Genomic DNA, 23,744 nt, shown 5'->3' with positions numbered 1-23,744 from the left:
CCAGGGAAATGAAACGTCGGCGGCTGTCGACTTCTTCAGCCAGTAAAATCCAATCCTCTAGGGTTTCGGGATCATTCGCGTTTGTTAGATCTTGAAGGTTTTAACAATATAAGTGGATGGCATGGCTATTTGTGGTATGGTAAAATTAAGATACAAACATCATTTCGTAACCATATAATCAGGTCCTCCGTATTTCATATTTGGATGAGATATAAACATATTCTTGAACCAGTAACACCGATGTGGATATCACCTCAAGAAATGTTGACATTACACCCACTTAGATTGGACAAATTTATCACCTACCAAGAGTTAATTAACTGGGAAGGAAAGAAAAGCTCACTAAAAGACTTTCAGTTACTTAAAGGCGATTTACAATGGCTTCAATATCATCAAATTAAATCAGTATTTACACAAGACATGAAGAATGGATTCTCTAAAGAAAAATCGCCTTTTCACAGGATGCTATTAGATAATAACACTCAACTGATTTCTAAAATGTATAATCTTCTTTTAACAATTTATTGTGAGCAGGAAATAATCAAACCAACAATGATTAATTGGGCTCAAACTGTGGGACATGATATTGCCCTAAACAAATGGGAAAGACTATGGGTGAAAGACCTGAAAGGAATAAATGCGCAGTCAATTCGAGAAAATATCTACAAAATGATGTACAGATGGCATTTAACACCTAAGAAGATTGCAAGGATTTACAAAGTGACATCCCCTAAATGTTGGAAATGTAATAAAGAAGTTGGTTCTTTTTATCATATGTGGTGGACTTGTGATAAAGCTAAGGATTTTTGGGATATGATTTATAATAAATTAAGACTTACAAAAAAATATACCCAAAACACCAGAAATGACGCTATTAAGTATGATACCTGATGATTTGTTAATACAAAGGACTTTTTTGATTTATGCGACAACAGCTGCAAGACTGCTTTATGCAGCAAAATGGAAAGGGGCAGACACTCCTGGGAAAAAAGACTGGATTATGAAAATGTTTGAACTGGTGGAAATGGCAAAACTTACAGCTACTTTAAATCAAAAAGACAATGTTCAATTTATGGGGGAATGGGAGGCTTGGATGAAATATTGTGAATATGAATTAGGACTGGGGAAAATGGAAGAGTACCTTTTAATCTGATCTAGATGACATTGCTAACATAAAGAAGTGTAATTAATTATTTTAATAGTATATTGTGATTGAAACTTAATTGAGATATAAGAATAATTAAGATCAGACCATATCACGATGGGATAGAATACTTTATTAAGAGGCGGACGGAGGTGATGGGGAAGTCAATAAATTTTCCTTTATTTTTTATTTTTATTTAGCATTTAAATAATTATAACAACATTACTTATGATTTAGTTTTTTATATTACTTTTATTGTTGTTTGTTAACATGGAAAATTTATATTATAAAAACCAATAAATTTTTTCAAAAAAAAAAAAGGAAGGGGGATAGGAGGAGGTTGCCGGATTTCATGGGGGAGTTGGCTCTGGTCATCGCCAGTAACAAGGTGTTGGTGGGGGAGGTGGACCTAGCCGACGGAGCACGCCTACGGCTTTGCACGCACGGACCAAGCTTGGAGCTTCGAAAGCTACTGACCCATCGGGGTCCCGGATTACAAATGAAACCTTTGACTCACCGGAGTCATGGATTACAAATGCTGAGTCTGCCTCCTCCAGCGAGGAGGAGGAATGGGACATGCCGGCAAAAAACGCCGTCAGTCTGCTGTAAAGGGAGCTCCTCAGAAGACCGCTCCGAACGTTGTGCAGGGAGTTCCTCTAAGGGTAAGCGATCAGGAAGACAATGTATATGTAAAAGTTACTCTCACTTTGCCCAAAGGGGGACCGTTGTTTGAATTTAAAGCCCTGGTGGACTCAGGCTGTGCTCGTACCCTGATAAGTGAGAAAGTCGCCCAGCAACTGCGGGTTAAACGAAAGCGGTTACCCGAACCCATCCGCTTTTCCCAAATGGATGGTAGTGACTTTAAAGGGGGTCCAGTTACCCACCGCACGGCTGCGGTAGTGATGGGTGTGGGAGAACATTGGGAGCGGCTCTATTTCACCAATGCTCCCATCGAGGCCTCCGTTGTGTTGGGAATGAACTGGTTGCTGGGACATAACCCCTCCATAGACTGGGTTGAGCGGACTCTCACTTTTCCCCACACCCTGTGTGAGCACCATGATAAAGACTGAGTGCTCAAAACCCAAGCGGCCGCTCTGGTGGGAGCCCCTCATGGCGAAACTTTCCGACCCCAGCTCCCTAGCGAGTACTCTCAGTATGCTGATGTGTTTGATGTGCGGGAATGTGATGAATTGCCTCCTCACCGGTAAACCGACTGCGCCATCGAAGTGGTGGGGGATGGCAAGTTGTCCAAAGGAAAAATTTATCCTATGAGTCCCAATGAAAAGGCCATGTTACGAGAATATTTGGACACTAATTTGGCACGGGGTTTTATCCGTCCCTCGAAGGCACCGTACTCGGCTCCCGCCTTCTTTGTCAAGAAAAAGATGGGTGACTTGAGACTGTGTATTTATTTCCATAGACTGAATGCAGTCACTCAGTCTAATGCATACCCCCTCCCTCTCATTCCAGACCTGCTCGCACAATTGAAGGAGGGCCGGATTTTCACTAAACTGGATTTGGTAGAAGCCTACCACCGCATTCGCATACGAGAAGGGGACGAACCGAAAACAGCCTTCTCTAGTTGTTTTGGAATGTTTGAGTATTTAGTGATGCCGTTCGGACTTTCTGGGGCTCCGAGTGTGTTCATGCAATTGATTAATGAAGTGCTACATGATTTGTTATTCCGCGGAGTGGTGGTTTACTTGGACGATATCCTCATTTATTCAAAAACCATGGAAAAGCACGTACAATTGGTCCGAGATGTATTGCAGCGGTTGCACGATCACAAACTGTTTGCTAAGGTTTCCAAATGTGACTTTCATCAACCCTCCATCACCTTTCTAGGGTATGTGATTTCTCACCAGGGTTTGGAAATGAACCCCGACAAGGTTCGGGCGGTAATAGAGTGGGACCCCCCTACCACGCGTAGACACTTGCAACAGTTTTTGGGTTTTGCAAACTTATCAGAACTTTATCCCAAACTTTGCCCAGGTAGCGCTCCCTCTCACTTCGCTCTTGCGCACGAAGGGGAAAGGGGCGGCTGCTACTTTGCCTTCTGCTAAATTGCAGTGGACTTCGGACTGCCAGCAGGCGTTTGAGACGCTCAAGCGATTGTTCACGTCCGAACCCATTCTCGCTCATCCAGACTGTGAAAAGCCTTTTATAGTTCAAGTGGATGCTTCAGACATTGCCATAGGGGGGGGGGGGCTTTTGCAGCGGGACGGGAACGGCCAGCTAAAACCGTGTGCTTATTTTTCCAAGAAATTCTCCCAATCTGAAATCAATTGGGCCATTTGGGAGAAGGAAGCAGCTGCAGTAAAACATGCCCTCACCATTTGGAGACATTTCTTGGAAGGGGCGGAGGTTCCCTTTGAGGTCTGGAGCGATCACAAGAATCTGGAGGCCTTAAAGGGGACTAGAAAGCTTACGGCGAAGCAAGTTCATTGGGCACAGTTTTTTGCCAAGTTCCGATTTGTTCTTAAACATGTGCCTGGGAAGGACAATTCGTTAGCAGATGCCCTGTCTCGACTTCCCCAATACCGCAATGACTTTGACCGGCCAATTGAATCCTTGTTTACCCCGGAACAGAGAGGGGAGGTTTTGGGACTGTCAGTAACCACCCGGTCACAGACCCGGACCCAGAATTTGTCTCCTCTGAAAGGAGTGCCGGAGGCGTTCCAACAGCGGCTTAAAGAAGCCTCACAAACGGAGGAGGAACAGCAGAGCCTCCCCGCAAACCTTAACCGACAGGGACCCTTCTGGTTCCAGGGGGGTAGACTTTATGTCCCGGAAATACTTAGAAAAGAGGTGTTGGAAATGGTCCACGGAGCCAAACTTGAGGGACATTTTGGGTTTGTGAAGTCTTTGCATTTACTGCGGCGACAATTTTGGTGGCCTGGTATGAGGGCTGATGTGGAGTTATTTGTGCGCAGCTGTCCCATCTGCGCCACTACCAAGAAACGGATGGGAAAGCCCCCTGGTCTTTTGAAACCCCTGGAGACCCCGACCATGCCTTGGGAAGTAATTGCTATGGATTTCATTACTGATCTACCCCCAAGCCAGGATAAAACTGTACTGTGGGTGATAACAGACTTATTTTCAAAACAGGTTCATTTTGTCCTTGTGCGGGGTTGCCCTCGGCTCAAAAACTGGCACGATTGTTTGTAAATCACATTTTAAAACATCATTCGGTTCCGAGGAAGGTCCTCTCCGACAGAGGAGCCCAGTTCGTTGCCAAATTTTGGAGGGCTTTCCTAAAAGTGATGGGAGTTGAAGAACAGGGACTATCTTCAGCCTACTATCCTCAAACAGATGGCCAAACCGAACGTGTAAATGCCGTAGTGGAATGTTATTTGAGATGTTATGTTAACTACCACCAGGACAATTGGGTAGACCTTTTGCCTTTTGGTGAATATGCCTATAATAACGCCCCCCCATTCCTCCACAGGTTTCAGTCCGTTTCAGGTTGTGTATGGGAGAGAGTTTGGTCCCTTTGGTTCACCTGCCATTACTCCTGAACTGGAGGGAATACAAGAAGTCCAGGATTGGGCACAAGTGGTACAGGCAACGGGGCCCTGGCTTCAGAAGAACCTGGAAAGGGCTAAACGCAAATACAAGGACCAGGCAGATAAACAGAAAACAGAACCTTTATTGGCATTAACAGTAACAAAACCAGGCAGATAAACACCGGTCCCCGGGGTGGGAACTCAGGGTAGCGGATCAGGTCTATCTCTCCACCAAAAATCTACGGTCACTTCGTCCTTGTAAAAAGCTCAGTGATAAGTATGTGGGTCCCTTTCCCATCACTCGGGTCATCAATGACGTCACAGTGGAATTAGCTCTCCCCAAATCACTTCGAGGGGTACATCCGGTGTTTCATATCAGTCTACTCAAACCTTACGTCGCAGCCCCCCAATTCCATCCTCCGCCGAAGCCCGAAATCCCCTATAGGGGGTGAGACACATCTCGAAGTTTCTAAGGTACTGGATTCCAAAGTGAGAAAAGGGAAGTTATTTTATTTAATTCGCTGGAAACATCTGAGTCCCGCCCAAGATGAATGGGTGGCAGCTCCCCATGTTGAAGCTCCCCATTTGGTGCAAGAGTTTCACTCTGCCTATCCTGACAAGCCCCGTCCAGCAGAACCAGGGGAAGGGGGGCCTTAAGGGGGGCAGAATGTGAGGAACTGTTGTGCTCCTTTCTGTGTGCTTCTGTTTTTGCTCGTATAAGCAGCAAGACCTTTGCGAACTTTGGTTCAGGCTGTTGGTGTTGTAAACCCTAAGCAGGCCCCAAGCTGGAATGTCATGCTGACTCCCATTCCTTCCCTACCTCCCTCCTGCTTCCTGCTTCCCTGGCCTTGGCTTCTGTAGATTGCAATAACGAGCTTCTTGGGACCTTTTGATGTTCTTGTGCAAGGCATGGCCTGACATGGTTATCTCATGGTTCTCAAAACATGTAACTGACATCTGCTGTGTAGAATTGTTTATAGTCTTGCTCTTTTGGAAATGCTAGCACTTGCAACTTTGACCCTGTAGGGCCTAGTCATACCTGAAGCGTTCCAATAAACTTACCTGTTTCTGAATGGTCATCTGAGCAAGTGACTTTATGGAAACTGCCCAGGGAGGCTGGAAAGCCTTACACATGGCAAGGGAGGCGGTGGTGGAGGAAGAGGTGGTGGAGTGGATACGCATCCTGGGCATTTTCTATGCCCTTGATGATAGGGGCTGGAGGTTTAACTGGGAGTGGTGAGGACAGAGGCTCGATGACAATCTGCGCACCTGGAGGGACTGGAAGATGACCCGGGCCCAAAAGGTCCAGTACTTGGTCACCTACTGTGTGACGGTGGGGAATTTCAGCGCCGAGGTTTACCCATCGCCGAGGGATGTGATGGCCAAGGCAGCCAGGGGGTGTTGCCGATGGCTCTTTGGGGCGGCGGCCTTCCCCGTGGACCTGGTGCTCATGGATATGGGGATGTGGTTCTTGATGGGCAATATCATGCTGCCGCCGCCACCACCAACAACAACACCACCACCACCACCACCACCATCAGTAGCAGCATTGTCAGCATCATCTGCATCGTCTGCATCGCGGGTGGAGGTGGGACATCTGACCTGGGGTGATGACTGGGTGGCCAAGACTGTGGGGGTTGGAGGGCTGGTGGGCCCAGCTGGAAAGGGGTTTGCGGGGGGAGCAGCAGCAGCAGCAGGAGGAGGAGGAGGAGGAGGAGGAGAAGTCGACAGGGGCTGGCTCTGTGGGCTCCGGAGAAGGCCCTGCAACAAGTGGTGGTGGGGTTGCTGCAGCCAAGACAACGGATTCCAAGAGGTGGTGGCGATGAAGGCTGCTGAGGAAGGGGGAAAGGAGGCGGTTGCCAGATTTTGTGGCGGAGTTGGCTCTGGCCATCGCCAGGAATGAGGTGCCGGTGGGGGAGGTGGCCAGGACTGTCCTTGGGAGATGGAGGCAGCAGCAGCCGCAGCAGAAGCCGCAGCAGCAGCAGCAGCAGAAGGGGAGGAGGCGGAGTTGGACAGCTGTGTTGTATTGGAATCTGTTCCAGAAGGTGAGGGTGGAGCCCTACAATGCAGCGAGGAGGGCACGGCCAATGGTGGGGGGAGAATGGGTCACAATACCTGCTGCGGCCGGTCTTCCCGTTGCAGCCGTTCCGGGATGGCACCATCCCCTACTTTCTTTGGGATGTCCAGTGGGAGGCGTACCGTCAGGTGCTGGACGTTGCGATGGTGCGAAGGAGGAAGCAGTGGGGCCAGACCCAGTCCCAGTCCCACACCCATACCCAGAACAAGACCCAGCAGGAGCAGGAGCAGCAGCAGGAGCAGCAGGAGCAGCAGGAGCGGCAGGAGCAGCAGCAGCAGCAGTGGCAGTGTGCAGAGGGCGATCTGTCTTGCCGGAGGACGCGCTGTGTGCGTTGCTTTGCGGGACTGCCTGTGGAGCAGAGGCCGGTGGGGGACATTGACCACGTGGTGAAATACTGTCCTGCGGTGTGGAGGGAGTGGGTGGGTCTGGCGAGACTCATGGCCTGGCCCTATTTGGTTTTTCAGGCCTGGGAAGTGGTGGTCTCGGGACTGGAGCTGCCGGGGGGAGTGGGCCGGCAGAGGAAGCCCCCATGCTCCAAGCCGCCTTGGAGTGTGGTATGCCTTCTGAACTTGCTGATGGTGCAGAAGGTTTTGGCCAACCGGGATTAGGAGAAGCGGACTGGCCAGGTGGTGCCTCTGAAAGAGACCTTGCGGGCAGTGGTGAACGGACTGGGCTGGATTCAGGACTGGGAGTGGGGGCGGATGTGGGCCAGTCATTGGAAGTGCCAATGGCAGTGGTTCCTGGACGTGAACCCACCGGTGCCATGAGGACTATGGAATATGGAATATGGAATATGGAATATGGAATATGGAATATGGAATATGGTATATGGAATATGGAATATGGAATATGGAATGTGGATTATGGCTGTTGGATTGTGGATTATGGATGATGGATGACAGATTACAGATTATGGATTATGGATTATGGATGGTGGATTATAACGGACTACGGATTATGGACTTTGGGGTGATGGGTTGATGATGTGGAGGTGATGGTGTATAGTTTTGTTGGTGTGTAGTGTACTGTATTGTACTGTACTGTAGAAAGGTTGCAATAAAACAACTATTCAAAACTATTCAAAACTATTCAAAACTAACCCGAACCCAAACCCGAACCCGAACCTGAACCTGAACCCGAACCCTGACGTCAGAGCGGGAGGCAGCATTTGAACGTAGCTCATAGGATCCTCTGCTTTCTTTGTGAGTTTTTGCCTGGTTTCAGGGGCTTTTGAGTGAGAATTTTTGGACTGAGGGGCATCTGAACTTTTCCCCCACTGGGTGAGCCATAGGGTGGCTCCCCGGGGGGAGCCCCGGAATTTGCGGGAGAAGGAGCTGACAGGTCTGCTGTCACTGTTAGTGAGGTGGAATATGGCACCCAGGATCTGGGAAGACGCTCACCGATTGCTCTGGATTTGAGCAGGCAGCCAGCTGGGAAGCATACGGAGAGGGGTGCAGCAATGGCGGAGGAAGGGGAGAAGGAGTTGGGAGAGCTGCAGCACAATGTGCCTGCAACGCAGCCCGGCTTGGCAGAGACAGCGGCAGGAGCAAAATTGCTCACAGGGACTATGAAAATGACAACAAATATGGCGCCAGGCTCCCTGTCAAAGCCAGCGATGAAAGTGAAAGCAGCAGTGGCCAAGGTGGAGGCAGCGGCGGCCCCGGCAGAGGTGCCTCAAGTGCCGGCTGAGAAATCAAAAGTGCTCCCAGGGCTGCGAGGGCAGCTGGAGCTGGGGGCGGAAGAGACAGCTGGCGTGTCTGGAATGCGAGCGGGTGGGGGAGTGCAGAGGCGGCTGGTTGGGCAGTGCGCCTCCACCACAGCGCTTTTGCCAGAGGTGAGAGAGGGCTTGGAGCATCTACAGTGCCAGCTCCGCCATCCACTGTTGGCTGTGAAGATGAAGCAGCAAAGAGAATGGGTGCCAGACAGCCCTGGCAAAGAGGTGGGGTGGGGGGGAGTGCCCTTCTGGGCCCCTCGGCCCTCCTGCTCCCTACCCAGCGAGCTGTCACATTGAAGATCCCCCGCCTTTCCCCTGTGGCGAGCAAAGCGTGTCTGGCGGCTGGGGAGCCGGGCAAGCAAAAGCGAGAGGTACTGGAGGCGGGGCAGGTTCCCACCGCCCATGTAGAGGGAGAGCCATCAATCTCGGGGCTGCAGCAACGGGCGCGCAGCATGGGAGACCTGGTGGAGAGAAGGTGCAGAGGAGGAGAGGAGGTGGCAGTGACTGAGATGGAAAAGGGGGGCGACCCAGTGGAGAGCGCACGCAAAGGATGGGAGCAGAGGTGCGCCAGCGAGCCGGGGCACTGGAGAGAGGGCCTGCCCCTGCTGTCTCCACCGGCGCGGACGTCAAAGAGCATAGAGTTGATTGTCTCTAAGATGTTGCAATACTTCCCTAACCAGGGCAACGTGCTCTTCCACAGTCTTAGAGTAAATAAGGATGTCATCTAAGTAAACCACCACTCCTTTATACAACAAGTCATGTAGATTCTCGTTAATGAGTTGCACGAAGACCCTCGGAGCCCCCTTTAATCTGAAAGGCATCACCAAAAATTCAAACATCCTGAAACAACTGGAAAAGGCTGTGAGGGGTTCGCCTCCTTCTCTGACTCTCATTCTATAATAGGCTTCGACCAGGTCCAATTTAGTAAAAACGCGTCCTTCTTTTAACTGCCCCAAGAGATCGGAGATCAGAGGAATGGGGTAGGCATTGGTTTGGGTGACCACATTGAGTTTCCGAAAGTCAATGCACAAGCATAAGTCACTGGTTTTCTTGCGTACGAAGAAAGCGGGGGCTGAATACGGAGCGGTAGAGGGTTGGATAAAACCTCGAGCCAGATTCTTGTCCAAGAACTCATGGAGCACTGCTCTTTCAGAAGCACTCATGGGATAAATCTTACTTTTCGGCAGTTTCCCTCCCCCACCACCTCAATAGCACAGTCAGACCTGCGGTGTGGGGGGGTAGCACATCACACTCTTGTACGTTAAAGACATTCACAAAATCCTGATATTCGGCAGGTAGTTCGGATGGCCCGGGGGCGTCTGAAACCAAGGCAGGGGTCAACGGGAGTATGGTTTTAACAGCTACTTTGTACTGATGTTGTTCGCAACCAGGGCTGGAAAATGACAAAGTCTCAGCCCCCAATGGAGGGGCTGTGTCCCCTGAGCCAATTTATGCCTAACACCACAGTGTATCGAATATTGGGGGCTATAATGAAGTCGATTTGCTCCCAATGATGGCCTATGCCCATCGCTACACCCCATGTGCAACGGTCAACCTTTAAAGTCACTACCATCCATCTGGGCGAATTGAACAGGGTTCGGTAGAGGTACCGCTTTCACCTTGAAAGTGGCTTCATTGATCAAAGAGAGGGCACATCCCGAGTCTATGAGGGCTTTGACTTGTAATTGGGGTCCCTTTCTATAATGCTGCAAGACTACGTCCACATATACAGTTTCCCCCACTTCACTCACCATTACAGGAGCCTTGGGTTTGGCAGAAACATCTGCAGAGGTCTGCGGGGCCGCTCCACTCACCACAGACCCAGTCCGTTTTTGGAAAGATCCAGGGGAGACTCTAGGTTTAAGGCAGCATCCCAATGGCGGTCCTCATCCGACGATGCAGAACCTTCCCCTGTTGGGGCAATTGTAATCCGGGACCCCGACGGGTCCACTGGCAAGGTTTTGTGTTTCGGCTCCTCGACGTGAAGGGCTGGGGGAGCTATCCATCCTGGTGCGGCAGTGTGATCCGTTGCGGCGCTTCTCCGAGCACGTCCTCGTCTGCGCAGTATCCCCTCCAGGCAGGGAGCGGGAGTTGGCTGCTCCAGGAGAGATGGGCAAGCCACAGCAAAATGACCCATGGCACTGCAAACGAGGCAAGCTCCCCTTTGAAAGCGCGTGTCAGGCCTGTATCTCGGTTTCTGTTTCTCAGAAGGTATCTCTGTGAGTTTCACTTCCCACTGTCCAGACTCAAGGATTGTTGTGCATACTTAGATCCGTTTGAAGCTCTGGGAACAGAGCTCTGTTTATGATTTGTAATCTCTTGCCTTTTCCTATGCTTTTATATTACCAAGTTCAAGCCAGCAATCCTCATTGCTGTCACCTTTTCTTCATGCTCTGTTAACCTATTTTGACCAGTAAAAACCAGCTTCTTTGGACCTGACTGTCTCTGAGTGGTTTTCGGTTCAGATTTGGGCCAAGGGCTGATATTGTGACAGCATTCACAGCATCTCTTCTCATCTGCCAGGCTAGAGCCCCGGAGGGTTCGCCAGGTGCTCGGATTGGAGCTGGGACGGTGCTCTCCGAGCTATTTGCCGGTGGCTGGAGCCCTGTGCGGTTCGCCCGGATCCCGGGGGGGAGCTTGGTCGCTCCCCAGATGGTGGGTTCCTCGCCGGAGCCCTGGAAGGGTCCCACCCTCGGTACCTTCCTTTGAGGATGCCCTAGACAAAGTTCATCGGGCAGACGTGGAACGTAACCACCTGACTGGACTTGTACGGGGGCAGCACGGAGGCCAGCACCCGCCACGACCTCCAAGTGTCAGATTGTCTAGTGGAGGATGCTCAACTGGCCCAGGTGTGCGGAGCCGGGCCAAAAGCACTGGCGAAACAGATGGTTGCGCTCTTCCACGGAATGACCTCGACCACCACTTCAATGACCGGGATTGCTAAGCTGTGAACCCCCGCCTTTGGTGTCAGCACAGCGGCTTTAGCGGTTCAGGTCCAGCCGTTACTGGATCTTCCGGATCAAGCCGGACCTCTTTCGGCATGGGAGCAGGAGGCTCTGCCACTAGTTACCACGGCCCTGACCACCAAACTTGAAGCGGATCAAGTTTTGGCAGATCGTAAGGGGGTCAAGGAGGACTTGCACTATGAGGAATCTCTCTGGGCTGCAAACCTCCGAATCAGCCAGCCCCGTCGCTTAGGTTATGTGGGCGAGGATATGTTTTTGCTCCGACAGCAAAAATGGAGTGCCCATGTGGCCAGTAGCTCCAGCAGTGCCTGTGGCACCAGGAGACCCCGGAGCTCCCGTCTTGCCGCTGCCAGGAAGGCCAGGGGCCCCATTCCTTGGATCTACACCAGCACCCGTACTACCTCCAGTCCCATGGAGACCACCCAAACTGAAGATCTCTTTTGCCGGCTCGGCAGAGATACTACCCCGTCAGCGACCCAAGGAGAGGGGAAGCCAGAAGCCTCCCCCCAAAGCTTCCGCTCCCTGCCCGCGGAGATCAGCACGACCCCCTCAGGATCGCGAGTCCCGATTCCAAAGGGGGGCCTGTCTCGTTTGTGGAGCTATGGACCACTTTGCTTCAGCTTGTCCTCAACGCCCGGAGTTCCCTCGACCGGACGCATCGCCCCGGGCTCGGGGACGACCTCAACGCAGAGGCACCGCAGCCACCCGCAGTACAGCACCAGGACGGCCCACACCCTCTGCACTTCATCTCAGAGGCTCTCCTGATCTTCCTACTTCTACAGACCCTTCCGGGTCTCGGATTACAAGTGTCCCAGTGGGGGACAATTCTCCAACTTCAGACAGGGATCTTCCCTGGGATACTCCAGCGTTACACCTGGACTCGCCTCTTGACCTGTCAAAAAACCGGGGACGACCCCAAAGCGGAGGCACTGCGGCTGCCCACAGTACCGCGCCGGGACGGCTCACACCCTCTGCACTTCATTTCAGAGACTCTTCCGATCTTCCTACTTCTACAGACCCCTCCGGTGTGAGGGTCGGTATGTCTTTGCCTGGTGTGTTTCCCCCCCCCCCCGGACTCGTAAAAGCAGTCCAGGCTTTTTGCCTTTTCTTGGTTCAGGCGCTGGGTCTGACAGGCCCCGGGTTGGAATGTCTCTTCCCACATCCACCTCCCTTCCTCTCTCTGACTCCCTCCCGCCAGCTGTGGCCTTGGTGGGTAGATAGCCTAACGAGTTCCCTGAGGTCTTTGATGTTCTTGTACCATGCACAATTATCTCGTAGTTTCCCATAACATACATTTGACATCTGCTTTCCTGTAGGGGTTATAATTCTGTCTTTGTGAAACTGTAAGCACTTGCAACTTTACCAGTGTAAGGCCTGTACTACCTGAAGCTTCCAATAAAGTTCCTTGTTTCTGCATGACAGTCTGAGCAAGTGATTTTATGGAGTTTGCACAGGAAGGCTGGAAACCCTCACATTAAGTTGCAAGTCTTCTGCCTCGTTATCCTGCTCCTGTACCGTTCTTGGACAGCTATGGCAGGCAACGGGGATGACGACGACAAGAAGGACAATGCTGTACCCAAACAGCCCGACTTGGCCCCTTCGGAAGGGAAGTCGACTGGGAAAACGCCCAGTGGAGCGGATTCAGGATCTGGTTTGGGTGCAAAGCCCAAGCCCACCCGCTTGAATACCTGGCTGGAGTCTCCCCGGCATTGGTTGCTCCCGCAGAGCGACACGCGGTCAAGACGGACTGCGGTTCACGGGTTGGAGTTCGAGGACGATCCCGCCCGAAAGGAATCCCTGCTGCTTCACCAGATGGATGAGGAGCGGCAGCGCTGGCAGGAAGAGCGCCAGGAGTTACTGGAATGGATGGACGCCATGATCGCGGTGATTCTGGACATGGCTCAAGCCATGGACGACCTGAAGGTTCAGACTCCACCTGTGGCCCCGGCAGACGGAGGGCGACAACCAGGCCCACTTGTGGTCCCCGCACCTCCCATCCGTCCCGCTCCACTGGCCCGCCGAGATCTGAAGATCACGTATGACGGGTCGAGTGACCAGCTGACGTTTTTTATGGTGCAAGTGGACATTTTTATGAGCGAACAGGACCGGACTTTTACCTCGGAAGAATCCCGGGTCCAATATGTGGCGTCCCTCCTACAAGGTGTGGCGGCCGCCTGGATGGTACAGCAGTATGAGCTCCGCTCCCCGGTCTTGCGAAGTCTCGATGACTTCATGATCGCCCTTCGACACCGTTTCGAGGACCCGCATTTGGGTGAGCGAGCAAAAACTGCCTTGCAACAACTGCGCCAAGGGACTAAATCTGTCACGCAGTATGCAAGCGAATTTCAGTCGCTCTCGAGTCGAATTTTGGACTGGAGTGAAGCTACCAGGGTGCAGTGTTTCCGCGAAGGGTTGAACCCGGAATTGCAACACTGGGCTTTCATGCAAGGTAACCCTCCCGATGTTGAAGGGTGGGTTCGTCACACCGCTGACATCGAAAACCAAAAGCAACTGCTGCTCCTGTCCCGACAATGCACCGGACGGGAGACCAAGACCCGTGGAGACAGGCCCGGCGGTCCGAAGGACTCTTGTCCCCCCTCGGGGGGAGGACCCTCCGTGACCGAACGCCGCAAACGCTTTGAGAGCGGGGTCTGTCTCGTTTGCGGGGGGAAAGGACACTTTGCTTCTCAATGCCCTTCCCGACCCAGACGTCCGGGACCATCTCGTCCGACAACGACTGAACCTGAGAAGCCCCCTCCCGAGGGACAACCTCGCCGCCGGAGCGGCGCACCAAACCGACGGGGCGCACCCTCGGCCTTGCACGCACACGCCGAAGTCGAAGCCTCGGGCTCTCCTGGCCCATCGGGGCCACGGATTACAAATGAAGCCTTTGACTCATCGGAGTTACGGATTACAAATACCGCAGCTGCTTCCTCCAGCGAGGAGGAGGACTGGGACATGCCGGCAAAAAACGCCGTCGGTCTGCTGTAAAGGGGGCTCCTCAGCAGACCGCTCCGAACGTTGTGCAAGGAGCTCCACTGATGGTAAGCGCTCAAGAAGACAATGTGTATGTAAAGGTCAATCTCTCATTGCCTAAAGGGGGGCCCACGTTAGAATTTATGGCCCTAGTTGACTCGGGTTGTGCCCGCACCCTGATAAGCGAAGAGGCTGCCTGACAGTTGCGCGTTAAGCGAAAGCGGCTACCTGAACCCATCCGCTTTTCCCAGATGGATGGCAGTGACTTTAAAAAAGGACCTGTAACTCACCGCACCGCCGCGGTCGTCATGGCCATAGGGGAGCATTGGGAACGACTTTATTTTACCATTGCCCCCATCACCGCACCCCTTGTGTTAGGGATGAATTGGTTGCTGGGGCACAATCCCTCCATAGACTGGGTTGAGCGGACGCTCACCTTTCCCCGCAACCCGTGTGAACTTCATGATAAAGTACTGCACACTCCCGCAGCCGCCCTCGTGGGGGCCCCTTCTATCGGGATTTCTCTGCCCCAGCTTCCCAGCGAGTATTCCCAGTTTGCCGATGTGTTTGACGTGCGGGAATGCAACGAACTACCCCCCCACCGGGAAACGGACTGTGCTATCGAGATAGTGGGTGATGGCAAATTATCCAAGGGGAAGGTCTACCCCATGAGTCCTAATGAAAAGGTGGTGTTACGAGACTATTTGGACACCAATTTGGCACGGGGCTTTATCCGCCTGTCTAAGGCTCCATTCTCGGCCCCCGCCTTCTTTGTCAAGAAAAAGACGGGTGACTTAAGACTGTGTATTGATTTCCGTAGACTGAATGCTATAAGTCCAATCGGTACTTGACTGGACTCCACCCTCTACCCGCAAGCAAGTGCAGCAATTTCTGGGCTTTGCTAATTTCTACCGCGGTTTCATTCCCAACTTCGCTCAAGTGGCACTGCCAATCACTGACCTCCTGAAAACGAAGGGTAAAGTGGTTTCTGCAACGTTGCCCTCTCCCAAAATACTGTGGACTGATCAATGCCAATCTGCCTTTGTAGCCCTCAAACGGCTTTTCACTTCTGAACCTGTCCTGCAGCATCCTGATCCGAACCAAATGTTTATTGTACAAGTCGATGCGTCCGACCTAGCCATGGGGGGGGGCTTCTCCAGAGAGGACCGGACGGTCTCCTTCACCCCTGTGCCTACTTCTCCAAAAAGTTTGCGCATGCCCAATTAAACTGGCCCATTTGGGAAAAGGAGGCATCAGCCGTCCACCATGCCCTTACTCTGTGGAGACAATTCCTGGAGGGATCCAGGGTCCCCTTTGGAGTCTGGACCGATCACAAAAATCTAGCTGCCCTCACGGGGACCCATAAGTTGTCTGCAAAGCAACAGCGTTGGGGGGACTTCTATGCTCAGATTCGCTTTGTTCTTAAACATGTTCCCGGGAAACAGATTGTACTCACTGATGCCCTTTCCAGGTTACCTCAATACCCGGTAAAACTTGATCGGCCAACAGACTCTTTATTCACCCCGGCGCACAGAGGAGTCCTACCCATGCTTGCCGTACAGACCCGGTCCCAAACTCGATCCCAACCTGGCAACCTCGCAGTGGCCGACAAGGGATCCAGCCCTAACCAGCAGGCTCCTTCGCCTGCCCCCCTTGTGCCGTCTATACCCAGCGGCCCGCAACAACCAGTTCCCCCCTTTCCATCACCACCAGCTCCGGATTCACCCTCCCTCGCGGAAGGGGGTTGGTCCTCTCCAACTCCTTCCTGGACTCCCTTTGGGCTCAGTGCTTAGCCGAGCGCACTGCCCAAACCCTGCCCCAAGGTGTACTTGAGCAAGGTGGTTGTTGGTACAAAGACTCAAAATTGTACGTTCCAAAGGTACTTCGAAAAGAGGTCCTGCAATTAGCCCATGGAGCTAAAACTGCGGGACACTTTGGGTTCCTGAAAACTCTTCACTTACTGTGCAGACAGTTTTGGTGGGGGGGATGCGTTCTGATGTAGACTCTTTCGTTCGCAGCTGCCCTATTTGTGCCACAGTCAAACGGTCTCAAGGCAAGCCCCCAGGACTGCTGCAACCGCTGGAAATTTCCAGTAAGCCCTGGGAAGTAATTGCCATGGATTTCATGACGGATCTCCCACTTAGCGGGGGCAAAACTGTACTATGGGTTGTTACTGACTTATTTTCCAAACAGGTACATTTGTGCTGGTGTTCCCTCCGCCCCCAAGTTGGCCCGCCTCTTTGTGTCACATGTCTTCCGTCTACATTCGTTTCTGCGCAAGATAATTTGTGACTGCGGAAGTAGTTTCGTTGCCAAATTTTGGAAGGCTTTTCTCAAGTTGGTGGGGGTGGAGCAAGGGCTGTCTACTGCGTACCATCCCCAAACGGATGGGCAAACTGAACTTGTCAATGCTGTACTGGAAAGTTATTTGCGTTGCTATGTCAATTACCATCAGGATAACTGGGTAGACCTGTTGCCCTTTGCAGAATATGCTTACAATAATGCTGTCCATCAATCTACAGGGTTCAGCCCTTTCTATGCTGTGTATGGTCAGGACTTCGGTCCTATTGCCCTTAGGGAGGTACCTGAGGGGGAGGGGGATCCTGATGTAGCCTCTTGGGCACATGCCCTCCGCTCCACGTGGCCCCGGCTGGTGAGCAACCTAGACAGAGCTAAGCGCAAGTATAAGGTACAAGCTGATAAGCATCCCTCTCCCAGCAAAGACTTCCAAGTTGGTGATTTGGTATACCTTTCCACCAAAAACCTGTGATCCACTAGACCTTGCCATAAGCTCAGCGCCAAGTACATTGGTCCATATACTATAGCCAGGATCATTAACCCTGTCACTGTGGAACTGACTCTCCCCAAAACTCTGAAGCGTATTCACCCAGTCTTCCATGTCAGCCTCCTTAAACCTCATGTTGCCTCCCCAGAATGGCACCCGGAACTGCCTCCCGAGCAACCCGTGATGGTGGTGGGGGGGAGGAACATTTCGAAGTGTCAAAGATCCTAGACTCATGTATACGACATGGATCCCTGCAATACCTAATTAGCTGGAAGCTCCCCTGCCTACGACGAGTGGGTGCGTGCACAGGATGTCTCCGCCCCACACTTGGTGAACGCCTTTCACACCGCCTACCCAGACAAGCCATCCCCCTTGCATGATGGGAGGGGGCCTTAAGGGGGGCAGAATGTCAGGCCTGTATCTCGGTTTCTGTTTCTCAGAAGGTATCTCTGTGAGTTTCACTTCCCACTGTCCAGACCCAAGGATTGTTATGAATTCCTAACCCGTTTGAAGCTGTTTGTGTTTTGTAATCTCTAACCTTTTTCCATGCTTCATATTACCAAGCCTAGGCCAGCAGGCCTCATTGCTGACACCTTCTCTCATGCTCTGTTAACCTATTTTGACCAGTAAAAACCAGCTTCTTTGGACCTGACTGTCTCTTAGTGGTTTTTGGTTCAGATTTGGGCCAAGGGCTGACAGAGACGAGGACCCCGCTTTGTTGCAGGATGTTTTGGAAGAAACTCTGCAAACTGACACGGAGGCCAACTGGCTGCTTGGCTTCGTGAGCGACCAGTGGCGTCTGGCTGAGGCGTCTCCCTGGAAGTCTGCGGACGCTGATCAACTTGCCCAGGACGACCTTTAGCATCTGGACACTTTGCTCAAAGAAGTGGGTGCATGCACAGGATGTCTCCGCCTCTGTGAGTTTCACTTCCCACAGTCCTCAAGGATTGTTGTGCATACTTAGATCCATTTGAAGCTCTGGGAACAGAGCTCTGTTTATGATATGTAATCTCTTGCCTTTTCCTATGCTTTTATATTACCAAGTTCAAGTAAGCAATCCTCATTGCTGTCACCTTTTCTTCATGCTCTGTTAACCTATTTTGACCAGTAAAAACCAGCTTCTTTGGACCTGACTGTCTCTGAGTGGTTTTTGGTTCAGATTTGGGCCAAGGGCTGACAGCGCGATGCATGGTCTTGTGCTGGTTGAGCCAGTCTCCGCGGGGCAGGTGTGGTTGCCCATGGGAGGGGGTTTCTGGCTTCCTCCCTCCTTGGCCCGACATTGAGCCAGGGCTATGAACTGGCGGCGGCTTTCTACTTCTTCCGCCAGTAGGATCCATTCCTCCAGGGTGGCTGGATCCCGTTGCATGTAAGCCCAGTTCAATATTTCGGGGTGTACGGCTTTCCGGAAATAATGCACCCGTGTAGCCTCAGTCCAATCCACAATCTTACTCGCAAGTCTCTGAAGCTCACCAGCAAAGTCCCTGACTGAAGAGGATCCTTGACGGAGCTGGAGGAGGGCGGCTTTGGCCTTCTCCCCTTGGAATGGGTCTTCAAACCGCAGCCTTAGCACTCGCATAAATTCGTTGAGAGAGCGGATGGATCAGGCCCAGGTGTCAAACTGGAGGACCATCCAATCCGCGGCCTTTCCTACCAAAAGTGAGGAAACGAACCATACTCTGCTATTTTCTGTGGGAAAATTGTGCCCCTGTTCTCTCATATAGCTGTCCACTTGGTGTAGAAAACAGGGCAATGTATCCACAGAGCCATCATAAGTTACCCGTAAACGGGGTTGATTCCACTGCACAATTGGGACTGGCGGAGGTGGTGCCAGTGGTTGTCCAGGGGGCGGCTGGACCGGTAGCAGCGGTTGTCCAGGGAGCAGCTAGGCCGGTAGCACTGGTTGTCCAGGGAGCGGCTGGGCCGGGAGCACAGGTTGTTCAGGAACCATCTGGGCCGTAGGACTGGTGCCTGGGCTGGTTGCGCTGGAGGCGCTTGTGGTTGCGTCAGAGGCGCCCAAGTCCTCTGTAGGCGGTTGTAATCAAGCATCAGTAAGTCCATTTGATCTTTCATGTGGGCCAAGTGGTCCATTAAGTCCCGGTTTTGGAACAATAGGAGATGGACCTCCTCTTTAGATGCCCCGGTGCGGCGGGTTTGGCTGGCACGGAAGTTGTTATTCCATTCATCCCCCTCAGTATAACATTCCTCCTCATCTGAGTATTCCAGCATGTCGGAAGCGAAGGCGAGCTGTTGTCTGCATGCCACATCCCGAGGCAGGCCACGATCCGGGGAAAATGAGGGGAAATACTATTCTAGTCCTCTGGTCCCCTTCGGGCACATGTCGGTTCCTGCCGCTGCTCGCTCCCGAGCGGCAGCTGTATCGGCTAAAAGTTGCTCCTCCGGTCGCCTTTGGTCAGCAAGGGCTTGATCTGCCTTGAGCTTGGTGGCGGCAGTTGTTGTCACGATCGGTAGGGCCTCTTGTTGCAAGAGCAACTCAATCTCCTTAGGCTGGCCCAACAGTGGTTGGACCCGGGCAGCTAGATCCATTGAGGCAGAGCCAAACTCAGGGACCAGTAGTTTCTCGACGTCGGCCGCCATTGTTGTAGCCAGCGGCAAGTCCAGGAGGACCATAACCGTCCTGGCTGCCACGTTCCGAGCTTCCTGTTGGCACAAAGCGGGATCGGGAACGGTTGACAGAACATTTCCCCCTACATCTCCAACCATAATAGAAAACTCCTCAGGCCCCCGGATTGGGGCCGCTGGCTTTTGTGGTAACTCACGGAGGGTGAGCTCCGCCAACAAACAAATCAAGGTGGCTAGGTCCTCTTGCGCCAGCCGGACTTCTTCGAGCAAAATGTCCAGTAGCTGAAGGTAGTCCTGGGCAAGTTGGTCAGCATCCGCAGACTTTCAGGGGGATGCCTCAGCCAAACGATGCCACTGGTCACTCATGAAGCCAATAAGCCAGGTGGCCTCCACGTCAGTTTGCAGCATTTCTTCCAAAACATCCTGCAACAAAGCTGGATCCTCATCTCGTAGCTCACGTCGAGGAGACGAGTGTCCTGGCGAACCCTCCAGGGCTCCAGCCACGGTCTATGCGCTCGGGGAGCACGTCCTCTGCTCCACCTGAGGTCCCGGCGATCCCCTTAGGGCTCTAGCCAGGGATTAAAATCCAGGTAAAAAAGGAAAGGGGATTAGTGCCATAATGTGAGCACTTGTCCCATGACAATCCCATAAACAACATCCTTAGACCAGTAGTCCAAAAGAGAGTTGATTTATTGGAAGATCCATAGGTTTACAGCAGCTAGAAGCAAGATGGCACTAATGAGAACTAAGAGCATGGTACAGGGTATATATGAAAGCAAAAGCATTGGATGCCATGAGAACCCCCCTCCCCTTGAGGTAAGATTCACACAGAGTCCAAAGTCAAAACACAAGTTGGCAGTTGCTACAGTTGACCTTGGCCAGCACCTGCAGTAAGCATAAACATCTTCAGTCAAACCTTGCCTGGCATTTCCTGTACAGGCTGGGCCTGACACCTATATACATTCTGATGTATTCATCTCTGCTAATAATTCTATTTATCATTATGTGGAAGTAAAATAGATCAGAATCAATCCTAGGTCTTGAAATACCTAGATTTCTTTTTTTAATTATGAACTCTGTATGCCTATCCCCTTCCCATAGACTTTGCATATGCTTCAGTGACACTCAACTCGACAATAACTGGCATAGATAAAGGCAGATCTAATGGCACATTAGTGCCTCTCACAAGAGCATCTACCTTCTCTTGCAGTGCACTCAGCCAGCACACCAGATGATGCGGCTTCTGCCAAGCCTACGCTCTTCCCAGGAGAGCTGTTGGGAGGGCCAGACTGAAAGTGCAGCGAGATATTATACTATCATATAAAGACTCTTTTGTATAGAGTCTGAGGTCAAGGTTCAGTTTGCAGCACAACTACTTGGTATTTGTTAACCCAGTCACACCTTTTGGCCTAGTTACTTTGAAGTTTCTTACCTATTCCTGTCAACCAGGAAACTAACTCAGCTCTCGCAGCTTCATTTGCATGAGACACAGCTTCCAAGATGTATAAATCTAGCCATAAATCCTGGAAGGCAAAAAGTAAGTGTACTTACACTTACAGAGATTAAACTTGCACTTTTATTTTGGATTATGAAAAAATCCAATGTGTAATATGGGACTACAGAAATGAAATGAATTCCTAAATTTATAATAAATTATACAAGAGAGGTATAAACCTCAGTTAATTATATTTTCCAAAGTTTCCCAAGCTGTCCAGCTGCTATGATGCAGAATTTGCAGCCTGAACCAGCATTACAAGCCTTCTCAGAGGAGTGCTACACCTATTTTGTAATATTCATTCTTCAGATTCTTACTCATTTGGGCAGCAGCAGACTTTATTATAATTATTTTTTATTATCTTTTTATCTCATCAAGGAGATTATGATAGTATACATGATTATCCTCCCTAATTTATCTTCATAAAAATACCATAAGGTAGGTAACACTGAAAGATAATCACTGGCTGAGGGCACAACTGTATGCAAATGACTGATAGACAGCCCTTTCCTGAGGGGGTGTGTGGATACGCAGTGGCCGGGAGAATTGGGAGAATAATATTCCAGTTGTGGGGTAAATGAGCTATTTTCTTTTTATTACTGAGCAGAGCTTGGTCCAAATGAATAATGAGCCTTCTATAATTAGCCTCACCTCCATAAAATGCCAAAAATTAACAAAAAAGTAAAAATTAACAAAAAGGCAGCTCAGCACCGCTTACCCCAAATGGTGTGGCAGGGGGGCTTCTTATCTAAGCAACAATAATGATAGGATTTCAGCCTCTACAAACGTTTGAACCTAGTACAAGAAATAATGTAGGTTACAGAGGGAAAGGTACAAACATGTGAGATATGAAATTCTCTTGAGCCCCTCCACAAAGACCTTCCCAGCTGTTGATAACAACACAATATTGATAGGACTGCATTATCTGACATGTTTAGTAGGATATTGTACTTGAATGATCCTCCCATCACTTGGCACTAGTCTTTCATTTTCTCAGATGATGAACTGAATTTATTTGATTTTCCAAGGAAAATGCACAATGCAAACACAAAATGCAACAGAACTAACCAGTCTCCTTGGTCATCCCCATTTTCCCCAACCAATCACTATCTGGTTTTTCAAAGATTTCACTACAAAGACTCTGCTGTAGCAGGTAGCTTAGACACGGAAACCTGAGTAGTCACTTGGCTAGTGACCAAAAGGAATTACACATTATAGCAGTGCAACGAACTTATTGGCACATGCTGGCAAAATAAATATATGGTGTGTTCCTTGATAAACCTGTTATAATTACAGAGCAAAGAAGTTCTCAGACATTTTGCTGATGAACAAAAAAGGGAGGAACACCATCATATTTTGAGCATATGCCCTTCAGTGGGAGGAATTAGATCAGATTCAAGAAAGAAAGCTGTGCACTTCCTGCATAGACGCTTTATGTACGGTATTGTGAAATGTGGCACTAAACACTGGTTATTATGTCTGAATCTGCTCTCATCTATGAAAAAACTTTTTGAAAACAAGTGCCAAGATGGAAAGTCTGCTATGACATGATTTCCTTGATTCTTCAAAATAATTGTAGTTCATGCTGAGCAAAATGGGGTAAGGGATTATGCAAATATTTTCATCTTCTATGAAATGGCCCTTTCCCCCTTTTCTTTGCAATTTTGCATCCTTTTGGGAAAGGGAAAAGGGGTCTAAATGGAACATGTTAGCTTTTCCATGACAAACTGATCCATGGAAAGGGAGCAGGGGTCATAAAGGGAACATGTTAGCTTTGCCACGGCAAACTGATCCATGCTCAATTGTTGCCAAACGGGTTGCCAATTTCACGGACTGGTCCTGGCAACCCCAGAAGACGCGTGCACACACTGTTCCAGCCATGCGCCGAGCCCCAAACGCTATGGGGACGGCTCCAGCTCTAGCGAGTGAAACTGACAAGAAGGAGCCACGGGCGGAGAAGCCTCTCGGAGAGAACTAGAGGGAATCCATTTTCCTGTGTGCTCCATTCCAGTGGAAGCCATCTCGCAAGGAGCTGCCAAGCACGTACCCAGCACAAGCACACACCCCTCTCAGCCTCATCAGCATGATTAAGTGCCCATTGGAAGACATCCTGATACCAACAATGAGTCGTTCCTCTGGCTATGCAAAGTAGCACGCCCCAGACACAGCTATGCACACCTTTGTGTTAGATCATTAATCCCATCTGCATGAAACTCCCAGTCTTCTCGGAATTGCACAAATCAATGGAAATAGGATAGTTTACTCAATTGCCTAATTGCCTCACCCCGGCAGCCGAACATTAGGGTCTTTGTCACCTTTTGTTTTACTTGGGAATCAAGAAAGTGTAATCCAATTACCCCGCCCCGGTGGAGAGTATATCTGGGGTCCCCGGCATCCATACGTTACCTTAGGTCTTTCCCTGGCTTACTTGCCACCATTCTGTTGGTTTGGGTTTTGCTCAGCCTGACCACGCTCCCCTCCCGCCTCACTGGTCAAGTCCT

Source organism: Euleptes europaea, chromosome 16 (assembly GCF_029931775.1).
Source record: "Euleptes europaea isolate rEulEur1 chromosome 16, rEulEur1.hap1, whole genome shotgun sequence".
NCBI lineage: Eukaryota > Metazoa > Chordata > Lepidosauria > Squamata > Sphaerodactylidae > Euleptes > Euleptes europaea.
The sequence above is the reverse complement of the archived record's forward strand: the minus strand, read 5'-3'. Positions refer to the sequence as shown.